The following is a 26,186-nucleotide window of genomic DNA, read 5'->3' on the forward strand; positions in this document are numbered from 1 at the left end:
ACAGCCCATGGCCGTACCTTTGATCTGCATAAAAAATTGGTCATTGAACCTGAAATAGTTCTTTTTAAGCGTTAGTTCAGCTAGTTTCAGGATGAACGAGGTGGGGACCTGGTGGGGCCTGTCTCTTTTCTCAAGGTATAATTCCAGCACTTCTAGTGCTTCATCCGGGGGAATCTGGGTGTACAAGGACGTTACGTCCATTGTCACCATAAATTCCGTCATTGGGTCAAATTGTGTTCCCTCAACTTTTAGTAAAAAGTCGGTGGTATCCTTCAGATACGATTTTACATCACCGATAAAGGGCTTCAAAAAGAAATCGATATATTTCGAGAGGGGTTCCAAACATGACTCGCACCCGGAGACAATTGGTCGTCCTGGGGGCTCCTCCGGGTTCTTGTGGATTTTGGGTAAAAAATATAAAATCGGCGTTCTGGGAAATTTCTTTATCAAAAACTCGCTTTCTTTTGGTCCCACAAATCCATCTTCCACACCACATTTTATTATTTCACAGATTTGTCCCTGGATGGCCCGCATCGGGTCCTCTGGGAGTTCTCTGTACCATTCGAGATTGTTGACCTGTGTCGCACCTTCCTTAAGATATTTATCCTTGGACCAGATCACCACCGCTCCGCCCTTATCCGCGGGTTTGATAATAACCGACGGGTCACATTTCAAGTTTTTAATGGCTATGCGTTGGCCTTTGGTGATGTTTGGTTTAGTATATTTCTTTTTCTTCTCTAGTTTATTGATTGCTGAAAGCATTACCTGTTCAAACGCCACCACCTGCTTCGGGATATTTTGGTAGGGGACAAAAGTGGACTTATTCCTCAAGCCTGTTACCTCTGTGTCCGTGCTTGGTGGTTTATTTACAAAAAAGGCTCGCAGCCGGATCTTCCTACAAAAGGCAATGGTGTCTAGTTTGAGTCTGGTGAAGTCTGTTCGCTGGCTGGGGACAAACTTCAAACCAAGGTTAAGGACAGTTTCCTCGTCATTAGTAAGTACTTTGGTAGAAAGGTTCACTATTGTCGATGGTGTGGGGTCTAGGACTTGTAAAAGTTCCTGCGGGTGCGCTTTTCCCATTGTGGTTTGAACCGAGTTTTTGCCTGTGGGCCTTTGTCTAAAAAAGGCCTTTTCTTGTTTGAATTATTCCCTCTCTCCTCAGGTCCTGATGAGTTTGAGGAGGATGATGTATCAGAGAATGTTTTGTAGCGATTTCTTGATCGACCCTGGAAATTGTATAGGGCTCCACGTGACTCTGTTTGGGTGTAATAATCCTCCTTGAGGAATGGGTAGGCCCTCTCTAGTGTAAACGCTTTTGAGTCCCTCTCGTATTGTGCAGATTTGGAGTTTATGGTTATGTCTCTAAAAGTTTGAATATCTTTCTCAATTTTTTCGAGCAGTGCTTTGGCATCAGAAACCGCCGGGCTTTCCTGAAGACTTTTAGTAAGAACCTCGATTTCCTCTAATTCCTTCGCACATAGTCTTTGAGCCGTTTCGATGGTATGGACCATCAGGTCCCGGCTACACTTAGTGTTGATGCAGCTAAAACCTTTTTTATATTCGCTGTCCTCCGTAAATATAACAGGGACGTTTTTAACCTGAAGACCCCATGGGATGGTCCCACCCCTGAGGTGTTTCAGGAGAAAATGTCCGTGAAGTTCGGTTCGGATATGTTTTTTCTTGAGTCTGATAAGTTTGTCTGACTCATTCTGTTGTTGAGCGGAGGTACTCAAGGTAATATTATCAAAAGCAGATGAGGCACATAGGTTCTGAATATGTGCTTCAGAGAAGGATAAAGTGTCTTTCTCTGCCATCACCTTGGGAAGACCTCAAGATCCCCCCACAATTATTATGATGGGTAGTTAAGGCGTGACTCGTAATGCCCGTATTCTACTCTCGCGAGTGTGCACCCGCTCTCAATTTTTACAAGAAAAAGGAGTTAGGTCCTTGAGAAATGGGGAAGGCTGGACCTTATAAATACTTTGACACAAAAATTGCCGCCCCACTTATTCCATTGGCCCTTGGTTGTAGGCAACACATCAACTTGGATTAGATATGTTAGGTATTTTATTTACCTTTGTTTTCAATTCTTTTTATGGCCTACCCAAATTCCACCGTGCTACCCCTCTATTGCAGGCACTACACTGGTTACCTGTGAGAGAGCGAGCCTTAGTCAAACTTGGCTGCCTCACCTTTCAGGCCAGAATGGGCACTGCCCCTGAGTTCATATGCTCTGCCATCAAGCCCTATATGCCGGGTAGAGAACTTCGCTCTACCCACATGGCACTCTTGGTCACTCCACGTTTCAAAAATAAGAGAGCTGGTGGAGCAAAATTTGCTGTCCTTGCCCCAGCCTTCTGGAACTCCCTTCCTGCGGGACTCCGTACCTCACCTTCCTATATAGAGTTCCGGAAAAACCTTAAAACCTTTCTTTTCTCTCGAGCTTTTGCTGCCTAATCTTCCCTTGCTGCTGATGCTGGTCGCAATCTGAAAAGCGCCATGAAACCGCTTGTTAAAAGTGCGCTCAATAAATGTTTTTAAATTCAAATTCAAATTCACATAATATGTGATTCTTGGATACAAAGGATATCGATCTTCATAGTTTGTATAATATGCGCAGCTATCCCTCTTTTTTTGTTGTTATTTAAACCACATATATTCCAAGAGCATATTCGTAATTTCTCCATCTTATTTGAAAGTTATATCGAGTATCTTCATAGTATACATATTTCTCTAACCATTTATCTTTATCTTCATCAAGATGTTTAGTTTAATAAGGAATCGAAAGAAAAAAATAAGAAAGTTGAACAAATCAAGCAAATTATTAGATTTTTCTGATTTTGTTTGCACCCTCCCGACCCCCCCAAAACCACCGCAGGCTCTGACCCTCCCCCACCCAAACGGGACATAGGGACTCACTGGTCCCTACAAGTGATGACATGAGCTGCGCTGAATGGCTCGAGTCTCTCGACTCACCTCTATCCTTATTATTCATTATGTACTAACCAATACACAAAAAAGAAAAGATATAATTGTAATTCATCAAAGAAAACAAAACAACACTGGTCGGTCTAAAAGTCAAAGAGCAAAAAAGAAGAGACAAAGTTGTAATAATAACATAATGAAAAAAATATCCTCGATCACAACATTATAAGGATTAAACCAAACGAAGCCCCTTAGATCTTTTCAAAAAATTTTCAAATATAATCTTCTCAGAAAGAGGCCAAAAGCTCTTTTGCTGCTTTTTCAGAGGTTAGGAAATAAGAACGTTCTTTGTATATTATTTTGAGTTTAGCAGGATTCAAAAGAAAAGCTTGGGCACCTTTAGCTTGGTAGAGAGGTATAAGCTCACGAAGTTGCCAGCGCAATTGGACAGTGGTATGGCAATAATCAGGCCGTACAAAAAATTCCACACCCTTCCCCTTACGCTTCCTGTTAGGTCTTGCCAAATCATAAAGAGCCTCTCTTGCCAAAAAATTATTTAGAGAAATTAGAATCGCTTGTGGATTACGATTTGCATCTTGTCGAGCATTGCTTTGAAATGGGAATATGTGGGCTCTCTGAAGCTCCGTTTCCCATTTCCACTGACTTAGCTCAGGAAAGGCCTCTGCAAATAACTCCGTCACATATTGATGAACATTTGTCCCCTCTTTCCCCTCTGGTATATCTAAAATTCTGAGATTATTTCGACGTGACCTGTTTTCTAAGTCCACAAGCTTCCAATTGATCTCTTCCTTTAATCCTTCGATTGCCATAATCTGAGTTTTTTGCTCAGCCACAGAGTCTTCAATTACTGATATCCTATTTCCTGTTTCTGTTACTCTAGCAATAGTTTCATTGGATGCCTTGATTACTTTCCTTAGATTGTTATGCACTTTTCTCACTGCTCCTTGTAGCCGAAGATTCTCCGTTCTAGTTTCTTCCCTATGCTGGAGCATAACTTGGTATAGAACATCTAAAGTAATTTCTGGTGTCACTGATTCCCCTAAGGCTTGTTTTGATCTTCCTGGTGATGTAAACGTAGATGTTGACAAAGAGGGGTGACCGTTACTAGCTTGCATAGTAAGCGTTGACTTCTCTTCTGCCCCCCACTCTGGTCTGCTCAATGAGTCTTCATTCTCAGATTCGTCATCACTGACAATAGCGTTTTTTAAGTCTTGCCCGGAATCAGATAGCGATTTTTCAGTGTCGCTCAGTTCTCTTTGTCCCTCTACACTATCAGAGTCTAGTGCTTGAGACAAGTCTGTCATAGAATAGAAATTTCCAGCAGAATCAGTAGACTCTGTGTCTTCAATAGGGACTGAAGAGATTGGTTCTTCTAATACTTCATTTATGCTGTTAGAGCCTGGAGCTATGTCAGTCAATGAATTTGATGACAATGTAGATAAACCATTATTAACGCTAGTAGTTTTCTGAAGCTGTTTATCTTGCATGTTGTTTTGATTAAAGTTTTTGGTTTGTGCTAAAAGTATTTTTTCAGAGACAGGAATCTTTTTTGTGAACATCCCTGGAATCTTGGGAATAGCTCCAAGCCTACATGTCCCAGAATTCACTTGGGTTGTGTCGACTAAAGACGGAGTACACGGGACACCAGACAGGACAGCAGATACCAGGGGGGGGTTCTGAAATCAGACTCTCAGGAGCATCTGCATTAGTATTCAATACACTCCCATTATCAGACGCCCCCCTGCTGTTCTCTGACCTGAGTCCTGCGCTGCCGCTGTTGCTGCTTTCGTCTTTGGTTTTGGCTGTTTGGATACTGCTCCGGTGTTTGGATTTTTTGGAGCCATTGCAGTTAAAACGTCTCTCCCCCGCCTCCAGTTTCTTTCCCTCGTTGTGCGTTCAGTTCTCGCTGTCTCCTGATCGTCCGCTCGATTTCGCCCCACTCGATGTTCTCGCTGTTCGCTGAAAATCGACCTTTGATTCTCTGCAGGTGAGCGCGGTGAGCACGCTATCGATGGAGACGGGCTTGCTGGAGACAGACTCGATCGCGCTCACGCCAAACGGAGCGTCCTTCAGTAGCTGGCCCACAGATCTAACCGCATACCGGTCCGCTTTGGACACGTAGCAGTAAGTTTTCTTTTGGATGATTCTCTGGGTTTTATATCAATACATGAAGCAGATACAAAGTCAGGCCATTATTTTCTATAGAAGTGAGCCGAACTAGAGACCCGAGTTCAGTGCTGCTCACTCTGACGCTGCTGCATCCGCCATCTTGCCCCCTGGTCCAAACTCACGATTATCACAGAGATTCATGCCTTAGCCAGTGGCAGCAATTTACTTAATAAGGAAAAAGAGCAATATTATGATCCTAAAATCCCCAAAGGCATTGCCCCTAAATATGAAGGGGCTAATGATTTCACAAAATGCTTTACAGCCTTTGAGAGTGCCTGTGAAATGAGAAAAGTGAAGAAGTCACACTTGGATGCACTCATTTGAGAACTGTTCTCTGGTAACTGCAGAGACAGACTCCTGACCCTTCCCGGGGCAGATGCTGGGTCTTATGACCTCATGAAGAGAACTCTGATTGAGCGATTTGGGCTCACAACTAAGGAATATAGAATTAAATTCAGGAGGGCTCACAAAACCCGAAAGCAATCCTGGATTGACTTCGTAGACTACTCAGTTAAAACACTGGATGGTTGGTTAACTGGACACAAAGTGCATGATTTCAATGGATGTTAAAATTTGTTTATGAAAGAACATATTTTAAGTAATTACACTAATGAAAAGTTACACCAGCATTTGTTGGACCTAGGTCTAATTTTTTACCCATGAATGGGGAAAAAGGCAGATCACTGGGTCAAGACAAGGGTGACAAAAACAATCACTGCGGGTGAATAAAATAAAGGCGTTACAAAACCTCCACAGGGGAAAGGTGGTGAGAATCACCAAGATAAAAAGCCTGAGTCTTCAAAAGGACCTCAGAAACCTGCAAAAGGGGTGGGTCCTAAAACTCTTCCCAATCTACTAATAGGTACAGGGGGAAGAACTTTGATTCGGCAAAGGCCTGGCGTCACAACTGTAGAAAGTTGGGGCACTTAACTGGAGATGCTACTTGACCTAACAAGAAGCCCACTAGTCCTAGAAAAGCAACTCCTGGTGTAGCCATTCTCCAGGTGGGATCAACAGTGTGCCGAAAGCAAATCGGGTTTCACACGGAAGCATTTCTGGTTTCAGAAGGGGAAGTTGAGTTTGCCACTGTAGCTGTGTGGCCACCCAACTTAAAACAATACTTACAATACCCTTGCATTAATGGAACTAGGATAGAAGCTCTGAGGGATACAAGTGACAGTGTCACGACGCCACCCGCATACACCACCAACTAATCCGGTCTGCCAAGAAAACCACATTCAAAGACCGACTAGACAACAACGCCCACAACAGCAAGGAATTATTCAACATCGTCAAAGAATTTACAAACCCATCAGCCAACTCCAACAACATCACCCCCTCCCAAGCCCTCTGCGACTCCCTAGCTTCCTTCTTCCACAACAAAATCACAGACATCCACAACAGCTTCGACAACCGACCCGGAGACCAACCCACTCAACCTTCTGCAGGACCTTCACCCCCCTTGAACATCCTTAACGACTGGAACCCAATCTCCACTGAGAACACCATCCGCCTGATTAACTCCATCCACTCAGGATCCCCAACTGACCCATGCCCTCACCACATCTTCAACAAAGCAGACTCCATCATAGCACCACACCTCCGAGATGTCATCAACTGCTCCCTCAACTCCGCCACCTTCCCGGAAAGCTGGAAACACGCAGAACTCAGCGCCCTTCTGAAAAAACCCACAGCTGACCCCACCGAACTCAAAAACTACCGCCCCATCTCGCTTCTTCCATTCCCGGCCAAAGTCATCGAGAAAGCTGTCAACAACCAGCTCGCCGCCTTCCTCGAAACCAACAAATCCCTCGACTCCTCACAGTCCGGATTCTGAGCCAAACACAGCACTGAGACCGCACTTATCGCAGCAACAGACGACATTCGAACTCTACTGGACAATGGAGACACAGTCGCCCTCATCCTCCTTGACCTCTCCGCTGCCTTCGACACAGTCTGTCATAGCACCCTTCTACAGCGCCTCAGAAACGTCGGAATCCAAGGAAAAGCACTAGAATGGATCACCTCGTTCCTCACCGGAAGAACCCAGAGAGTCCGCCTCCCACCATTCAAGTCAGAAGCCACTGAAGTCATTTGTGGAGTGCCACAAGGATCCTCACTCAGCCCCACCCTCTTCAACGTATATTTTATTTTATTTTATTTTATTTTGCAATTTTTAAAGCGCAACAAATACCCATACAGGGGGTCTCGGCGCTGAAAAACTCAGAACTCACTACTGAAGACGGGAGGGTTAGGAGGTAGAGAAAATCCATGTTTTAAGGCTTTTTCGAAATTTAAGAAGCGTGGGAGCAGATTTGATATGGAGTGGGAGAGTGTTCCACAGTTTAGCTGTAGCTGTGGTGAAACATCTATCTCCCCAGGTGGCCTTTCTTGTACGAGGTACATTCAGCAAAAGGGCTGCGGAAGATCGTAGCATCCTGCGTTGCTCCACTGGGCGAAGAGCTTCTTTTAGGTACTGGGGCCCTGAGTGGTTTAGGGTTTTATAGGCTATACATAGGGCCTTAAATTTGATTCTGCTCCTGATTGGAAGCCAGTGGAGCCTTTTGATGTGGTGGGAAGTGGGAGTGAATTTAGGAATGGAAAGTAAGGTTCTAGCCGCCGCATTTCGCACGGTCTGCAACTTGTTGAGAACCCCTTCCTGCGCATTCAGAAGGAGTGAGTTGCAGTAGTCTGTTCTTGAAAAGACTAGTGTGCTGATGAGGGTTTTGCCGGCTGATTGGGGTAGGTATGGCAGAAGCTTTTTGATTTTTTTGAGGGTAAAGAAGGCGGAAGATACAACAGCATTAGCATGATGGTGAAAAGTCAGCTTATTGTCGAAGATGACTCCTAGGTTCCGGACTTTTGTCACTGGTTGGGGGAAGGGGAGCCCAACTCAGGTGGCCACCACTGTGGGGACCATACTGGCTGCAAGCTCCCGAATGTCATCACCTCCGTTTTATCGGAGTTAAGTTTGAGGCAGTTTGATGACATCCAGGAGCTTATCGCCTTCATTCCTTCCTGAAAGTTGGATGCGACACTGGCTCCGTTGTTGTGCACCGATAGCACTAGTTGCGTGTCATCGGCATACGTAGTAAGGGCTATTCCGTAGGTTTTTATTACTCTCGCTAAGTCCGATACGTAGATATTAAAAAGCGTCGGACTTAGCGAGGAGCCCTGAGGAACACCGCAGGGAAGAGAGAAGGTCTGAGAAGTGAAATTCCCTACCCTGCCAGTCTGAGGACGATTGGCAAGGAATGAGGCAATTAGATCTTTGGCTGTGCCTCCTATGCCCAGTGCCGAGACATGATCGACCGTGTCAAATGCGGCAGAGAGATCTAGGAGTATCAGAACAGCTGCCCCTCCCGTGTCCATGGTTGTTCTGATTTCGTCTGCAGCTTTTAGAAGAGCTGTTTCCGTCCCATGTCCTTGTCTAAAACCAAACTGGGTGTCATCCAGCAAGTTGTTGTCGTTAATGAATTTCGAGAGTTGGATATTCATGGACTTCTCGAAAATCTTAGCTGGGAATGGAAGGCAAGCGATGGGTCTATAGCTTGCAGGGAGGAGAGGGTCCAGAGTAGGTTTTTTCAGTAGTGGCTTGATTATGGCTTCTTTCCAGACTGCAGGGTATATGCCTGTTGAGAACATGGCATTGCAAATGGTAGACAGTGCGGGGGAGATTGCTTCAGGGATGAGATTCAGAACGGAGGGAGGGCAGGGATCAAGAGGGGATCCTGATTTAGTACTAGCTGCCAGGCGTTGAATGAGATTTTGATCTACAGGAGTGAAAGATGATAAGGTAGGCCGAGTATCCATGTGAAATGCCAGTGGAGTGGCAGGGGAGGCGGAATGTGAAAAAGTATCAAAAATGGAGCTGACTTTTTCCTTGAAGAAACTGGCCAAGGCATCTGCCAGTAACTGAGTGCCTTCTATGCGAGGCGTGCGGGGATTGGATAGAGTATTAACTACCCGGAATAATTGTCCTGTTGAATTTTTTGCCTGATCGATTTGAGTAGTGAAATAGTTACTTTTCTCAGTAGTTAACAGTCTTTTATAGGTAGAGAGGGCATTTTTGTAGTTCAGTTTGCCTACCGTACTATAATTGCGGCGCCAGTGCCTTTCAAGGTTCCTACAGTGTTGTTTTTGCATGCGTAGGGCTTCAGTGAACCATGGGGCTGAAGGTGTTTTCCTGTTCCGGTGTGAACTTTTAGTCGGAGCTAGCTTATTGCATGCCATGTCTAAGTTTGTCAGGTAGTTGGAGGATGCTTTGATAGGATCTTGCTCGTTGGGACTATGGTTATCCTGCATTATCTCAGCTAGTAAAGTTAGATTGATATTTTTCCAATCTCTGTAAGATGAAGGAGATGGTGAGGTGGAATTTAGTTTGACAGGGTTTGTTTGGACTGTGAAGCAGATGGCTGAGTGGTCAGTCCAGATGAGTGGGATTATTTGAGTAACATTTACAAGGGGACTGTTGGTGAAAATACCGTCTAATGTATGACCTGCCTGGTGCGTAGGGGAGGTTATTAGTTGTTTTAGGCCTGCGGCTGAGAGGTCTGTGAGAAGTTGTGTAGTATCATTGTTGTTCAGAGTCTCTAGATGAAAATTGAAGTCACCTAGTAGGGTAAAATGCGGGGTGTCTGCAGCCGCTTCAATTAGACTGCCTATATTTGCTAAAAACTTTGCTCTTGACCCCGGAGGGCGGTAGATCAGCAAGCCCTTAAAAGAAGATTTAGCCGAGAGGCCGAGTGTAAAGATCATGGACTCGTATTCTGGGCAGGTAAATGTTTTCGTAGTAAGTTTAAAGAGGTCTTTGTAAATTATGGCAATGCCACCGCCTCTTTTTTTTGGCCTATCTAGTCTGCATACGTTGTAGTTGGTGGGGGTGGCTTCTGTAAAGTCGGGTCCCGAGGCATCATCTCCCCAAGTCTCGGTAATGAACAGGAGATCCAGTTTGTGTGCGTCAATAAAGTCGGCTATTTCTAATTTATGTTTGGGGAGAGATCTGGCGTTTATAAGCGCTGCTTGGATCAATAGAGGGCAGTTAGTGGATAAGTTCGCACTAGGTTTATTGCATGTGGGACAGCGAAGTGGGCCGAAGCTGTGGTTGGAATAGGCTAGGGTCGGTGGTACGTGGGGTTGGTTGGCTGAGTGCCTAAGTTTTAGTAGGTCGACAGCAGAATAGGTCAATCTCACCGTGTCAGAGGGTGGCCATGCTGTTGAGCCTGCATGGGGGGTGGCCGGTGGCCCGTCCTCGGCGCGGACGAGCTCATACGAGCTTGCCTTATGCGCGCCTTCGGCGCGCATTCGTCGCGCCCGCTGCGCTCATCCGCTGCGCTTCCGGGAAGGACTCATAATTTATAGAGGAGGTTGACGGGCGAGAGGGGGGTGTGGCCAACCGAGGGGGGCGTGTCTCGTGGCTTCCCTCAGCAGGGTGATGGCACCAAGAAAACAAGCGTTTTTAGCTGGAGCAGCGCTCAAACAGCTGCTTGTTGGTGATTTAAATGAATGCCAAGAGGTCAGTGCAAATATAGAAACACAGTATTACAGTTTTAAAAGGAATTAAAAACACGAAGCAAAGCTCCCGGCTTTCCGCCTCAGGAGTGGTCTCAGTTTTTGAAATAGTGCGTGCTAGAGATCAGCGCGTCCTATTAGTACCTGTGGGGGCGTGGCCGACCGAGGGGGGCGTGTCTCGTGGCTTCCCTCAGCAGGGTGATGCGCCAAGAAAACGAGCGTTTTTAGCTGGAGCAGCGCTCAAACAGCTGCTTGTTGGTGATTTTAATGATTTAAATGAATGCCAAGAGGTCAGTGCAAATATAGAAACACAGTATTACAGTTTTAAAAGGAATTAAAAACACAAAGCAAAGCTCCCGGCTTTCCGCCTCAGGAGTGGTCTCAGTTTTTGAAATAGAGTATACATGAGCCCCCTTGCGGCCATCGCTCGCCAACACAACCTCAACATCATCTCCTACGCTGACGACACTCAACTGATCCTCTCACTCACCAAAGACCCTAACACCGCCAAAACGAACTTACACGAAGGAATGAAAGAAGTAGCCGAGTGGATGAAGCACAGCCGTCTGAAACTGAACTCAGACAAAACAGAAGTCCTCATCTTAGGCACCTCCCCCTCCACCTGGGATGACTCTTGGTGGCCTGAGGCCCTCGGAAAAGCACCCATCCCGACAGACCACGCACGGAACCTGGGCGTCATCCTGGACTCCTCACTCTCGATGACCAGACAAGTCAACGCCGTCTCATCATCTTGCTTCAACATTCTTCGCATGCTCAAAAAAACATTTCGCTGGATCCCCACCGAAACTAGAAAAACGGTCACCCACGCACTGCTCACGAGCCGCCTGGACTACGGAAACACCCTATACGCCGGTACCACCGCAAAACTCCAGAAAAAACTCCAACGCATCCAGAACGCTTCAGCCAGGCTCAGACTAGACATCCCGCGTAAAGAACACATCTCTGGTCACCTGAAAAACCTCCACTGGCTCCCCGTAAATAAGAGGATTACTTTCCGCCTCCTAACCCACGCACACAAAGCACTTTACGAACTTGGACCTGAATGCCTCAACACTCGACTGTCCTTCTACACCCCCTCCCGTCAGCTATGATCCTCCAACCAAGCCCTTGCCACTGTACCTCGCATCAACAAAACCACCATGGGAGGTAGATCCTTCTCCTACCTGGCAGCTAAAACTTGGAACTCTCTTCCCACTCACCTTCGCCTTACTCAGAACCACCTAGCATTCAGAAAGCAACTCAAAACTTGGATATTCGACAAGTAATTCCTCACCCTTCCTCAAGCGCCTTGAGACCCTATGGGTATGTAGCGCGCTATATAAATCTCATGACTTGACTTGACTTGACTTGACTATGGTGAAAGATACACTAGTTTTCCCTGTGCAATACTCGAATGGGAGAACTTACACAGTCACCAATGCCGACAGTGTTACCACTAACCATGCAATGGCTATGGTGACATTAGACTGAGGGGTGTTACTGGCCTGAAACGGGTAGTGGTCTTTGCAAAGCTTCAAGCTGAATGTCTGCTTGTCAATGGCCTGGAGGTAGAATTGAAAACCCATGCCGCAATGCTGGATATCCCTGAGATGGTGTTTGTTAAAACAAGAGCGCAGAGCAGAAAACAGGGTGAAACTGAAGTGCTGGAGCCTGAAAGTATAGCTCAAATCTTCCAAAAGAAAAGGTAAGAAGACTGGGAACCCTTCTCCTCAGGGAGAGGACTTGGAAGCCCCAGATGGAACTGAGCCCATGGAGCTTGACCTTTACCAGGTTGAACTCCAGGGCCCAGGGGGACCCACTAGGGAAAACTGTGCCTTGGACAGCAGGGCTATCCAACTCTTGAAAGCCTGAGGCAGCAAGCACCCAGGAAAAGTGAGATGTCAGTGGTACCCACCAAGCTTATTGGGAAGAGGGATTACTGTACACTGAGGCAAGAAACCCCAATCCTGGACACATCAGGAGAGTGGTAGTGCCTCAGAAATGCAGGCAGTTCCTACTAATTTTAGCTCATGACATCCCCCAAGGTGGACACCTTGGCCAAACCAAAACCTGGGAAAGGCTAGTTAGCCACTTTTACTGACTCCAGATATCTCTGAAAATAAAAGAGTTTGTTAGATCCTGTGTCCCCTGACAAGGCAGTGGCAAAACAGGAGAGCACCCATAGGTCCCCTTGATACCACTACCTGTGGTTGGGGTTCCCTTTGAAAGGGTAGTTGAACCTCCCATCATGGCACTAGGTATCTTAAGGCAATTCCCCTTCGGACTACTACAGCCCCTGCAGTAGCCAAGGCCCTCATTGGGATCTTCACCAGGGAAGGGCTTCCTAAGAAACTGGTTTCAGACAGAGGTTCCAACTTCATGTCTGCTTACCTAAAACACACGTGGAAAGAGTGTGGAGTGCAGTACAAGGTTACTTTACTATACACTATCACCCACAAACCAATGGCCTTATTGAGAGATCCAACAAGACATTGAAAGGCATGATTATGGGGCTCCCTAAAAAACTCAAAAGGAGATGGGTTGTCCTCTTACCATGCTTGCTTTTCACTTACAGAGAAGTGCCTCAGAAGGGCGTAGGGTGGGCCACGCAGGAAGATGGCCACCTTAAGAGTGAGCTCCATCAAGGGATTTGTTGCCTCACCTGCGTCCATAGGGCTTTCTTTTCTTATCCAGCTGCAGTCGGACGTTATGAGGGCAGATTTGGCTGAGTTTCCTGGTGGCTGACAATGGTAGTATTCTGGCAATGAATGCTGGTGAGGTGCCCGCACGTCTCCGTTCTGCCCCGTGCTATCCCGCCTGGCTCGTCGTCCTAGACCGCACCTTTTCCTCCTCACAAGGCTGCACCCTTCATGCCACCAGGAGCACTGAGCATTATGCCCACCTGGGCCAAGCCTCCTTTCATTAATGAAGCCGTGCCTCCTAGTAATCTCCAGCCTGCCCAGCGGAGATAACACCTTCATCGCTGACTGAATAACACTCCTGAGGCCGCACCCTATTATCTGACAGGGCTGTCCCTCATCTTTTACAATGAGCGTGCCTCCTACTGCAGCTTAGGAGGCTTCTCTTTGCTTGGTGAGACAGTGCCTCTTATTATTGCTATAGTGGCATATTTGTGACTAACCGAGGCCGTGTCTCCTACTTCAAATACAACTGAGCCTTTCTTGTCACACATTGGTGTCCTTTGTGGGAATTGACAGGCAGCACATTATTTTCTTTTCAGGCGAGTCTTTCAATATCCCTCAGCATATGCCAGCCTTGTACTTGCCTCCCTCTTTTTGTCTTCCTGCATTTGTCTAAATATACTTATACATGCTATTATATACAAGTTTGTAATTTTAGGAGGAGACAAGCAATGATTACTTTTCCTTTTCTTTGCCTTCACACATGCTCTTCATAACAAAATGAGTCCAGGTTACTAATGTAAATGAGGTATTGCTAATCTCTGCATTTATTGACTAAGTAGTTGCCAGCTGTAATAATATTACAAGCATTTTTATACATTTCTTCAGTTGTCTCTTACAATAAGCTTTTCAAATTGTCTACATAGAACTACCTTACACCACGAAACAATGTCTCTACGCTACTTCAAAATTTCCATCAAACGTGACACCCGAATGTCTACTAATAAACACGTAAGCAGAAATCATAAACAACTTCTCTTCGTAGAAGTTCTCAAACAGTCTAACGCCATGCCAACGAAAGGAAATACATCTTCTTCAGCCAGTTTGCATCAGGCTTCGCCCCCTGCTGCTGAATATGCACCACCGGAGACCATGCAACGTATATTACATGAGATTTCTGGGGCCAGTCACCGACTAGAAGGTATGGATGTTCCAATCACATCTTGTGCTGAAGAGACCAAGTCAATTAGAGCAGACATTGAATCTCGATGTGCACATAGGGCTTCTCGTTAGAAGCGTGCTGTTACTGGCTAATTTTAAATTGTTTCGTTTTGCCGCTTTTGGTATTTAATTTACCTTTTTTCCCCTGATTTTAAAATAGCTTAGAAACTGTTTAAATATTTCATAGTCCCCCTACCTGTGCTCTTACTCACGGACCGCATTCTTGCACAGCGGTATTACGCCGCATTCACTGCCATTCGGGCGGGCCGGTCCCCGCGCTTTGTTTACCTGGGCCGCCATTTTGGGTAGGTAGAAGTATCACCCCTCAGCTATTCGCTGAAGCCAATCACGTGGACTGGCTAGAGGCTGCACCTTGGAGTCATACTTAAAGCGGGTAGGAGAGAGTATCATTCTCTGTTTGAATCTCGCTGTGTACATAGGGCTTCTCGTTAGAAGCGTGCTGTTACTGGCTAATTTTAAATTGTTTCGCTTTGCCGCTTTTGGTATTTAATTTACCTTTTTTCCCCTGATTTTAAAATAGCTTAGAAACTGTTTAAATATTTCATAGTCCCCCTACCTGTGCTCTTACTCATGGACCGCATTCTTCCACAGCGGTATTACGCCGCATTCACTGTCATTCGGGCGGGCCGGTCCCCGCGCTTTGTTTACCTGGGCCGCCATTTTGGGTAGATAGAAGTATCACTCCTCAGCTATTCGCTGAAGCCAATCACGTGGACTCGCTAGAGCCCTCTATAATAGGATGAACACGACGCGCAGCGTGTACGCGCATCGTGGGCGCCGGATGCCCGCCGGAGTCAAGCCAGAGTCCAGCCCGTCTGCGCCCGTCCGCGCTGAAGACACGCTGGACGGCTGGACTCTGGACTCTGTCGATGCTACTCCCCCACCCCTTAGTTATTCCCGTCAGGAAATGCTGCTCCTGAAACCCCGAAGATTAGTGTGTACGCACTCCTCTGAACCAGATGAACTGCTCTTTCCTTTGCGATGTGGTTGCCATTACAATCCTAGGCCATCCGATTCCTCTTACCATCTTTCCTCTGGTAATTTCGACGCCATCAGGTCCAGAACAATGGGAGTAGAAGGCATTCTGGTCAATGCCCGCTCCCTTGTTAAAAACAAGATAATGTTTAGGGAAATGGTCTTAGATAGAAATCCTGCTCTAGTGTTTATCACTGAAACGTGGGCCAAAGATTCATCTGGCCCCGATTTAATTGAAGCGGTCCCTGAAGGGTACTGCCTGGCTAGACTTGACAGACAGAGACGAGTGGGAGGTGGTATAGCGATCCTTCACCAAGACCACCTGCAATGTCACACTGTACCTATCCCTGATTTCCCGGATTGTTTCCAAGCCCTTTACTTTACCATAAAGGAAGCACAATGTCCTTTTCTTAATGGTATCCTATTATACCGACCACCAGGCCCACGGACTGATTTCACCTCCAAATTCCTTCAGGCCCTGGAACCATACTTTGGTCGAGATAACTTTTCCATCTTGGGCGATTTTAATTACCATTTAGAACGGCATGATGCATCTGATACCTCAGGACTCATTGAGGCTCTGGCGTCCTGTGGGCTCACGCAGCGAGTCAGTGGAGCCACCCATCGGGCAGGTCATAGGTTAGATGGTATCTTCTCTAATGATCATCGTTTAACCACCAAGGAACCGGTACACCTATCTTGGTCTGATCACCTCGCAGTTCCATTCCATTTGGAATATCACAGGGGAGATGGAAGCAATAAAGGGAATCACGCAATGGTAACGGCTAGAAACTTTAAGGACATCAGCAGCCACTTTTTTGCGCCTTGGGCTGCCAGCCTTTCTTTCACGGGTATAGACAGTGTACAGACCGCAGTCGGCCATTTTGAACTGGTCATCACAGAGGCCATGAATGAGCTAGCTCCTTTACAGGCCCGCCGCCGAGCAAGGAAGAGACCATCGGCCCCATGGTTTTCTGACTCCCTTAGGCTCCTCAGGCAGGAAGTGAGGAGAAAGGAGAGGCTCTGGCATTCTAGCTGGGACCTTAAGAATAAAGAAGCCCACAAACTCCTTGTTAGGAAATATAAGGCTGAGATTGTGCAGGCGAAACAAGATTACTTTGTAACCCTGACAACCTCGCTCTCCTCGCCGAAGGAGCTTTTTAAAATTGTCGACTCTCTAGTCGACCTACAAACCCCTGACCCCGTCACACCTTCGCAGGACTTATGTGATAGAATTGCCTCATTCTTCCACACTAAAATTCTGGATATCCATCTAGCTCTTGAGAAACAAAGAGCTTGTATTAGTGTGCCTACCGATCGGGTTGAGACGAATACGTTCACCATCGATGTCTCCCCATCGGATACCTTGGACTCCTTTCCACCCCTAGATCCGCAGGATCTTGAAGTTCTACTTAATAAGATCAAATCTGGTTCCCCCCTGGATACTTGCCCTTTGAAAATTATCAAGCAGTGCAGGGAGACCTTCCTGCCACCGCTGCTAGAAATAATGAATCTAGCTATAAGAGACGGTGTCTTCCCCTTGGAATGGAAAAAAGCAGTAGTAAAACCCCTGCTAAAGAAGGCCTCCCTCGACCCGGAAGTCCTAAAAAACTTCCGTCCAATCTCGCTGCTTCCTGCCCCGGCGAAGATGCTTGAGGCACACCTGAATAAGCATCTCGCTGCTTTTGTGGAAAGCTCGGGCTGCCTTGACTCCTCCCAGCACGGATTCAGGAGGGAACATAGCACCGAGTCGGCCCTCACCGTCGTGCTTGACAACATCCGCACGACAGTGGATATGGGCCAGACCACCCTCCTGGTCCTGTTAGACCTAACTGCGGCCTTCAATACCCTCTCCCCCTCAGTTCTTACATCTCGCCTGAGGGATGTGGGGGTGAAGGGCGCAGCTCTAGATCTCCTGGCTTCCTTCCTAATTGGGAGGGAACAAAGAGTCAAGATGGGTGAGTTTCTATCTCCATCCCGACCTGTGCTATGTGGGGTCCCACAAGGGTCGGCTCTTAGTCCGACCCTATTCAACATCTATGTGACCCCACTGGCAAGATTAATAAGAACTTTCGGGATGGAGGTAGTTTCCTATGCGGATGACACCCAAATACTCGTCTCTCTCTCCCATTCAGATGTGCAGACCGCCTCCAAGTTTAGATCTTGTATGGAGGTGGTTGGTCACTGGATGATTCAGAACTCTCTTAAACTGAATGGGGAGAAGACTGAGGTGATGGTGTTTGGTGGGAACGAAAACATCTGGTCATCTAGCTGGTGGCCTGATTCACTTGGAGTGTGCCCTTCCCCCACAACACCCGCAAAAAATCTTGGGGTGATGATAGATCCTGCCCTAGATATGGGCAGACAGGTGTGTAGAACCATCTCCACCTGTTGGGGCCTAATCCATACTCTGCAAAGGATCAGGAAATATCTCTCTGTGCAGTCCAGAAAGCAAATAGCCGTCGCACTCATTGGTTGTATTGTATTGTATTGTATTGTAACGGTATTTATAGAGCGCGATTGCTGCCCGTGGGCGTCCAAGCGCTGAGCTGACCAGAAAGTGACAGAGGAGGTGCTATGGTGCAGTAGGTTTGTCAAACAACCATGTTTTTAAGTTTTTGCGGAATGAGAGAAGATCTGAGTTGGACCGGAGTGAAAGGGGAAGGTCATTCCAGAGCCTGGCGGTATTCAGCGAGAACATTCTTCCCCCTGCTCTGGCTCGCTTTACTCTGGGAATGACGGCAAGGAAGGCCTCCTTTGATCGTAGGTTCCTGTTGGGATGATAGGGGGTGACAAGATTTCTGTTGATCGCTGGGCTTGTGTTCCAGAAGGTGCGGTGCGCCAGGCACAGTGCTTTGAAGGCTATCCTCTGCCTCACTGGCAACCAGTGGAGATTTTTTAGAGCAGGTTTAGCAGACTGAGTGCGCGGGATTTCTAGCAGGGAACGTGCTGCACAGTTTTGAACAACCTGTAGTTTCCGAAGTGTAAACTCAGGAGCCCCCATGTATAGGGCATTGTTCGAGTCAAGGCGAGACTGGATTAGCCCTTGGACCGCAACCTTTTTGGCTTCTAACGGCAGCAGCGGAAGAACCTTCCTCAAGGTTCTTAGTAGGCCAAAGCATGTAGCAGATAGTTTTGTGGCCTGGGTGGAGAAGGAGAGTTTGTTATCCAACCACACTCCCAGGCTCTTCACGCTTTCCTTTGGGGTGGGGGGGGGACCCAGTGCATTGGGCCACAGGGAGGTGAATGGGACTGGGGAGGGTGGGCCTAGGAGCATGAGCTCCGTCTTATCTCCATTTAATTTAAGGGAGGAGTTGGTCATCCAACCCTTTATGTCCTCTAGGCAGTGTAGCAAATCGGCTGGGGAGTGCATGCTGTTCTCGGTAGCCAGCGAGACCACCAGCTGGGTGTCGTCGGCGTATGACACGATTTTAATGCCATGCGGTTCGACGACACTTGCCAGCGGCCTCATGTAGACGTTAAACAGCACAGGGCTCAAGGAGGAGCCCTGTGGTACTCCGCAGCTCAGGGGTTTGCTGGAGGATACTGTTACACCGTCGAAGATCTGAAACGACCTCCCAGACAGAAAGGATTCAAACCACCTTAAAGCGTCGCCTGAAACTCCGATGTTGTGGAGACGGTCCAGCAAGGTGGAATAGCTGACCGTATCGAAGGCGGCACTTAGATCAAGGAGGATCACTGCCACTGATCCTCCTTGGTCCAGAATCCTTCTAGTATCTTCGGTGACTGCTAATAAGGCGGTTTCTGTCCCGTGTTGTGGTCTAAAGCCTGTCTGGGATGTGTGTAACAGCGAGTGGTCCTCCAGGAACTGCACCAGCTGTGCATTTATGTGCTTCTCCAGCACCTTACTCGTCCAAGGAAGGAGTGAGATGGGACGGTAGCTTGATAGGTCGTTAGGGTCTAGGCTGGGTTTTTTTAGCAGCGCCCGTACCATGGTTCACGTCTGGACTACTGTAATGCGCTGTATGCGGGGCTAAACAAGAGCCTCCTGCAGCGCTTACAGGTAGTCCAGAATGCCTCAGCCAGATTTGTTCTGGATGTTCCCAGACGCTCCTCGGCCACATTGGCCAGAAAAACGTTGCACTGGCTTCTGGTAGAATACCGAGTACGGTTCAAGGTTCTGTGTATGACATACAGAGCCATTGCAAAAAACAGTGACTCTGGAGTGGGTTCTATCATCTCCCACTACACTCCCGGAAGGAATCTGCGTTCCTCCGGGAAATTGCTTCTGTCAGTCCCCCGTATACGAAGAGCCAAATGGGGTGGCAGGGCTTTTTCTACTCTAGCCCCCAAATGGTGGAATGATCTCCCCTTGGACCTTAGGTCCCTGCCTTCCCGACAGACATTTCGCAGTGCCCTAAAAACTCGCCTCTTCCTACAGGCCTATGTGTAAGGATGAATGGTTCAGACTATTCGATTTTATTGTTAGGCGCCTTGATACCTGCGGGTTATTGTTCTGCGCAATATAAATTTTTATCAATTAATCAATCAAAGCTTTCATACCAGAATTGAAGGTCTTGACTCTAGAATCCTGGTATTGGAAAATCGTCTTGGCTCTATTCAAAATGAAGAGAAAGATCTTCTCTTCCTTCACAGCAAAATCGTTGCCTTAGAAGAGCGCAGTAGAAGAGACATCATCCGCTTCTTTGGGTTTCCGCAACATATCAAAGGCCAAAACACCAGAGCATTTCTTTGTTTTATCCTTCCAAACCTGACTGGCATTTCTTTCATTCCACCTCTAGAAATCCAACAAGCTCACAGAATTGGTCCCGCACGTAAAGACCCTGCAGCGCGTCCGTAACTGATTATTGCCTGTTTTCTTCATCATGAGCAAACAAGACAATTATTGGCTGCAGCTCTCTCACAAGGCTCCTTTTCATTTGATGGCCATCTAATCCACATGGCAGCTGATTTTTCTAAGGAAACAATGAAAGGTGGAAAGCATTGCTCTCCAAGCGACCTCAACTGCGACAGCTAGACATCACATATGGTCTGTTTGAGCCTGTGAGTGTTGCAGGGATTCTGCTCCTACGCAGGACTGTGCACAGAGTCCGAAGGTCAGTGAATTGTGGTGTACCAAAAAACTCACCTCAGTGCCTAGAAACCTTAACCAGCTAGCATCAGTGTCAAATTAGCTCTTCGTCCTATAGCAAAGGAACCAATGATTAGACAACCCAGAACATGCGTCTTAGGTTATACTCAGGAACGGTGGGAAGCAAGAACACTCTTTCGTTATACTCTCATACCAGTCCACAAGGCTCCTTTTCATTTGATGGCCATCTAATCCACATGGCAGCTGATTTTTCTAAGGAAACAATGAAAGGCGGAAAGCATTGCTCTCCAAGCGACCTCAACTGTGACAGCTAGACATCACATATGGTCTGTTTGAGCCTGTGAGTGTTGCAGGGATTCTGCTCCTACGCAGGACTGTGCACAGAGTCCGAAGGTCAGTGAATTGTGGTGTACCAAAAAACTCACCTCAGTGCCTAGAAACCCTAACCAGCTAGCATCAGTGTCAAATTAGCTCTTCGTCCTATAGCAAAGGAACCAAAGATTAGACAACCCAGAACATGCATCTTAGGTTATACTCAGGAACGGTGGGAAGCAAGAACACTCTTTCGTTATACTCTCATACCAGTCCACACAGGAAAGGTTAAAATATTTATTTTAACTACGGGCTCTAAGATGCAGTATTTTTGCTAACATAAGCAGACATATGATTGGAAATATTATGATCAGCATTGTTACAATTCCATAAAACACAAACGGAGAAATCTTATTACAATGATGGTGAAAGCACATCTTATAGTGCCTGGTATATCACCCTCCCTACCTAGGAACTATGTTTTATAAAATGTAGAAGGTATCTTAGGCTTGTGAGGGGACCCCATACCTCTAAGATCAGCAGGAGTGTATCACATCAGGATCTGCAAAAGCTCTCTGTCTCTCTGGAAAAACGGGATTCTCCCAAGTGCCTAAAATCATGGCTAGAGTGCAATATTAACCCTACCACTGCTGCCGACCTCGGTAGTGCTGCGCACGTCCGTTGAACGCCGTGGCCCCGCCCGCGCAATAGGACAGTCCGCACTAGTGCGAACGTTTAGCGCAGACAAGGGGTAAAAAGCACCAGAATCTTTGTTGGCTTGCAGCTGCATGTATGTCATGTCTAAAACGTTAGCCAATCAGTCCGAACAACAGCTACCTTGTTATGATAACCTTGGAGGCTTTAGCACACACTGTGCAGACTAGAGTCATGATGTAAGTCTAGGGATGCCACAAACAAGCCATTTTCATGTGAAGATATTCACGCAGCCTAACTTACAAAAACAGCTATATGCAGTGTTGTGCGCACAAGTAGCAAATGGAAACATGGCGTTTAAACTTCTGATAAGCCTATGCCAACATAGCAATGTGTGCAAACCAGGCCCAGACCTCACTACACATATTACCAGAAACAGAGATTCTAAAGACTTCTTTGATTCAGAATATCAACAGAAATTTCTAGACGGTATCAAACTTCAGGACATGGAAACACAACCCTCACAACATGACCAATTATAATAATCCTCTTCCTTCTCCTCGCAGTTGCCAGAGTATGGACGACGAAACCTTAGTAACTCCAAGCACCGTGGTAGGGATTTGGAAAGACCCAACCGTTCCTAAGAAGATACAAAATTCAGCCCTGCAATCTGTTTTTACTTTTACACAAGAGCCACATAGATGCAAATCTAGGTCCCCTCTTAAAACTCCCTCAGATGCAGACTGAACAACTTTCTGTTATTCAATTGGCTATTCACATGTCTCGATATAGTTAATAATAGACCTCATATTTCTTCTAGGTCTTCATTCATTAATATTCATACTAGAATTAATTTGTTTGCCTCTGCGTGTTATGCTATTGAAGCACTGTTAGATGAATTGCAGTCAGTTTCATTACTCTGAAAATTGGTGTGGGAGCACACTGCTTCACCTCCCAGCAGAGTCGCCCCTAAGCATCATGGTTGATGCAGTCCGACAAGCGAGTACACTTGCAAAGTCATTAGAGTGTTTCACTAGGTGGGTGCAGATTAGTGCTGGCCATCTCTGGACACGTGTTTCTGGATTATTATCCGTCTTCAGCAGAGATTAGGCAAAATGATTTGGGGTTGCTGAGCAGGCTGCCATATCCTTGGAACGTAGTATCTCTCCAGGCGCGCAGGTGCCTCTCCACGAGCTCGTCAGCCCACAGCGGCTCGAGGGCAGCCTTTAAGTAGAAAATAGGTGTGGGAGCACACTGCTTCACCTCCCAGCAGAGTCGCCCCTAAGCATCATGGTTGATGCAGTCCGACAAGCGAGTACACTTGCAAAGTCATTAGAGTGTTTCACCAGGTGGGTGCAGATTAGTGCTGGCCATCTCTGGACACGTGTTTCTGGATTATTATCCGTCTTCAGCAGAGATTAGGCAAAATGATTTGGGGTTGCTGAGCAGGCTGCCGTATCCTTGGAACGTAGTATCTCTCCAGGCGCGCAGGTGCCTCTCCACGAGCTCGCCAGCCCACAGCGGCTCGAGGGCAGCCTTTAAGTAGAAAATAGGTGTGGGAGCACACTGCTTCACCTCCCAGCAGAGTCGCCCCTAAGCATCATGGTTGATGCAGTCCGACAAGCGAGTACACTTGCAAAGTCATTAGAGTGTTTCACCAGGTGGGTGCAGATTAGTGCTGGCCATCTCTGGACACGTGTTTCTGGATTATTATCTGTCATCAGCAGAGATTAGGCATTATTTGGGGTTGCTGAGCAGGCTGCCGTATCCTTGGAACGTAGTATCTCTCCAGGCACGCAGGTGCCTCTCCACGAGCTCGTCAGCCCACAGCGGCTCGAGGGCAGCCTTTAAGTAGAAAATAGGTGTGGGAGCACACTGCTTCTCCTCCCAGCAGGGTCGCCCCTAAGCATCATGGTTGATGCAGTCCGACAAGCGAGTACACTTGCAAAGTCATTAGAGTGTTTCACCAGGTGGGTGCAGATTAGTGCTGGCCATCTCTGGACACGTGTTTCTGGATTATTATCCGTCTTCAGCAGAGATTAGGCAAAATGATTTGGGGTTGCTGAGCAGGCTGCCGTATCCTTGGAACGTAGTATCTCTCCAGGCGCGCAGGTGCCTCTCCACGAGCTCGTCAGCCCACAGCGGCTCGAGGGCAGCCTTTAAGTAGAAAATAGGTGTGGGAGCACACTGCTTCACCTCCCAGCAGAGTCGCCCCTAAGCATCGTGGTTGATGCAGTCCGACAAGCGAGTACACTTGCAAAGTCATTAGAGTGTTTCACCAGGTGGGTGCAGATTAGTGCTGGCCATCTCTGGACACGTGTTTCTGGATTATTATCTGTCATCAGCAGAGATTAGGCATTATTTGGGGTTGCTGAGCAGGCTGCCGTATCCTTGGAACGTAGTATCTCTCCAGGCACGCAGGTGCCTCTCCACGAGCTCGTCAGCCCACAGCGGCTCGAGGGCAGCCTTTAAGTAGAAAATAGGTGTGGGAGCACACTGCTTCACCTCCCAGCAGAGTCGCCCCTAAGCATCATGGTTGATGCAGTCCGACAAGCGAGTACACTTGCAAAGTCATTAGAGTGTTTCACCAGGTGGGTGCAGATTAGTGCTGGCCATCTCTGGACACGTGTTTCTGGATTATTATCTGTCATCAGCAGAGATTAGGCATTATTTGGGGTTGCTGAGCAGGCTGCCGTATCCTTGGAACGTAGTATCTCTCCAGGCACGCAGGTGCCTCTCCACGAGCTCGTCAGCCCACAGCGGCTCGAGGGCAGCCTTTAAGTAGAAAATAGGTGTGGGAGCTCTACTCTCTATTTATTCAATTCTATATTTATATATCTCATATAAGGGTTGCCTGTTTTTCCAACATATTGCAGTATATTGCATTACTTTCAATCACAGTATGCTATTTTAATCTATATCATTCTATTTAAACTTCCGATATTAGTTACTAGTATGTTCCATATCTTTTTTAGGCTCTTTTCATTGCTAGTACATACATTACAAGTAATTTACATTCTATCATAGGCCAATGATATTTGAGCCCTTTTAACTCTGCCATTATATATTCTATTCTTCAAATTTATATTCTTAATGTTTATTTTAATGATATTCTCATCTGTTACTATCAATATTACAAGTAATAGCATGTTACCATTGGCCTTATTTTAATATAGTTATTCTGATATTTAATTGCTTGATTATATATTTGTAATATCTCTAATATTATACATATAATGGCTTAACACAATTTCATGCCTATTTAAATGCACAATGCATACTCTTTTAGACTAGTATATGTAATTTTATTGTTAGTCTCTCTATCCTTACTTTGGAATATTCTATAGTTGGTAAATTCTCATTTTGTTTCTTTCTCACTCTCCTGACATCCTCTATTGTATTCCTGAATCTTTACCAATGTGTTATCATGGGTTCTTTACCTTATACTATCACCCGCCCTCCTAATTCCTTCTTTTCTACAACGGGGTCCTCCCCCGCTGCGGTGTTCTAGTGCGTATATGCCTGCGGTTGACAGTTTAGGATCCCCAACTTTCTTTTATCTGTACCTTCTTCTCTCATTTCAATCTTGCTATACCCTCATTCCTTCCCTTTCTCTTCTCCTTATTATACTCCCAAAAAACAAACAACATCTTATTGAATTGTTTACGCTATATTATCTGTCTAACTTCATTTCTTTACTCTTGATTGTTCCTATTTACCCACATACTGATGGTTTTGTGCTTCATCCTTATATTTTAAATTGTTCTGCTGTCTTCATCTAGCTAAGGACATTGAATATTGTTTTATTAGGTTTCTCCTATTAATGTTGGTACTACATTAACATGACAAAAAAACACCCTTTATGTACAATCACATGGAATGTGCATGGTCTCACCCGATACATTAAACGAAAGAAAGTACTTTCTTATCTCCAGTCCAAACATGTTGATGTAGCCTTGCTGCAAGAAACTCAGTTAGACACACTAGAATCTGATAAACTATGCAGAGATTCGGTGGTAAAGGTCATTCACTGTAGTTTTCAAAAGTGTGAATCTACAGACGCTGGCCCTCTCTGCAAATGCGGAGTTGCAATCCTTATTCACGAATCAAGAAGAAGAAGAAACTTTATTGTATAGTTAATTAAAACCATTAAAAAAATACAGATATGATAATATACTAAAAACACACTGATGTGAGAGTAATATAATTTAAAATTGGTAGTAAAAAACAAATGTCTTTCTGGGGTAAAATAATGTCCATGGTCAAGATTTTGCCAATGATCTTTGCTTTTTCTCAAAATGTTCGATAAATTTGATTGATCTGCAAATGAATTGGGGGTCTGTGGTACATAATGTTTGTATAATCGCAGACCTACAGGTACGTGTTCCAAACTGCTTTAACTTTGCTTTCAACCAATTCGGGCGTTCCTGTATGAGAGCCGGGCAGATGCAACTCAGGTAGGTAAAATCTTGCCTTGCCGCACCGTATAGCCCGCAGCCTTCACTTTCTTGGGACTTCCACTTCAGACGCTCAGCGTTGGTTGGCAAACTACCCAGCCTTATATTAAGATATTTATGTTTGATATAAGGCAAAAAGGTCAGGTCCAGGTAGTGCGCCGGCACTAGTTTTTTGTATGATTGGATAGTCATCCAAGCATGTGA

This window comes from Lissotriton vulgaris, chromosome 1_1, assembly GCF_964263255.1.
Source record: "Lissotriton vulgaris chromosome 1_1, aLisVul1.2, whole genome shotgun sequence".
Taxonomy (NCBI): domain Eukaryota; kingdom Metazoa; phylum Chordata; class Amphibia; order Caudata; family Salamandridae; genus Lissotriton; species Lissotriton vulgaris.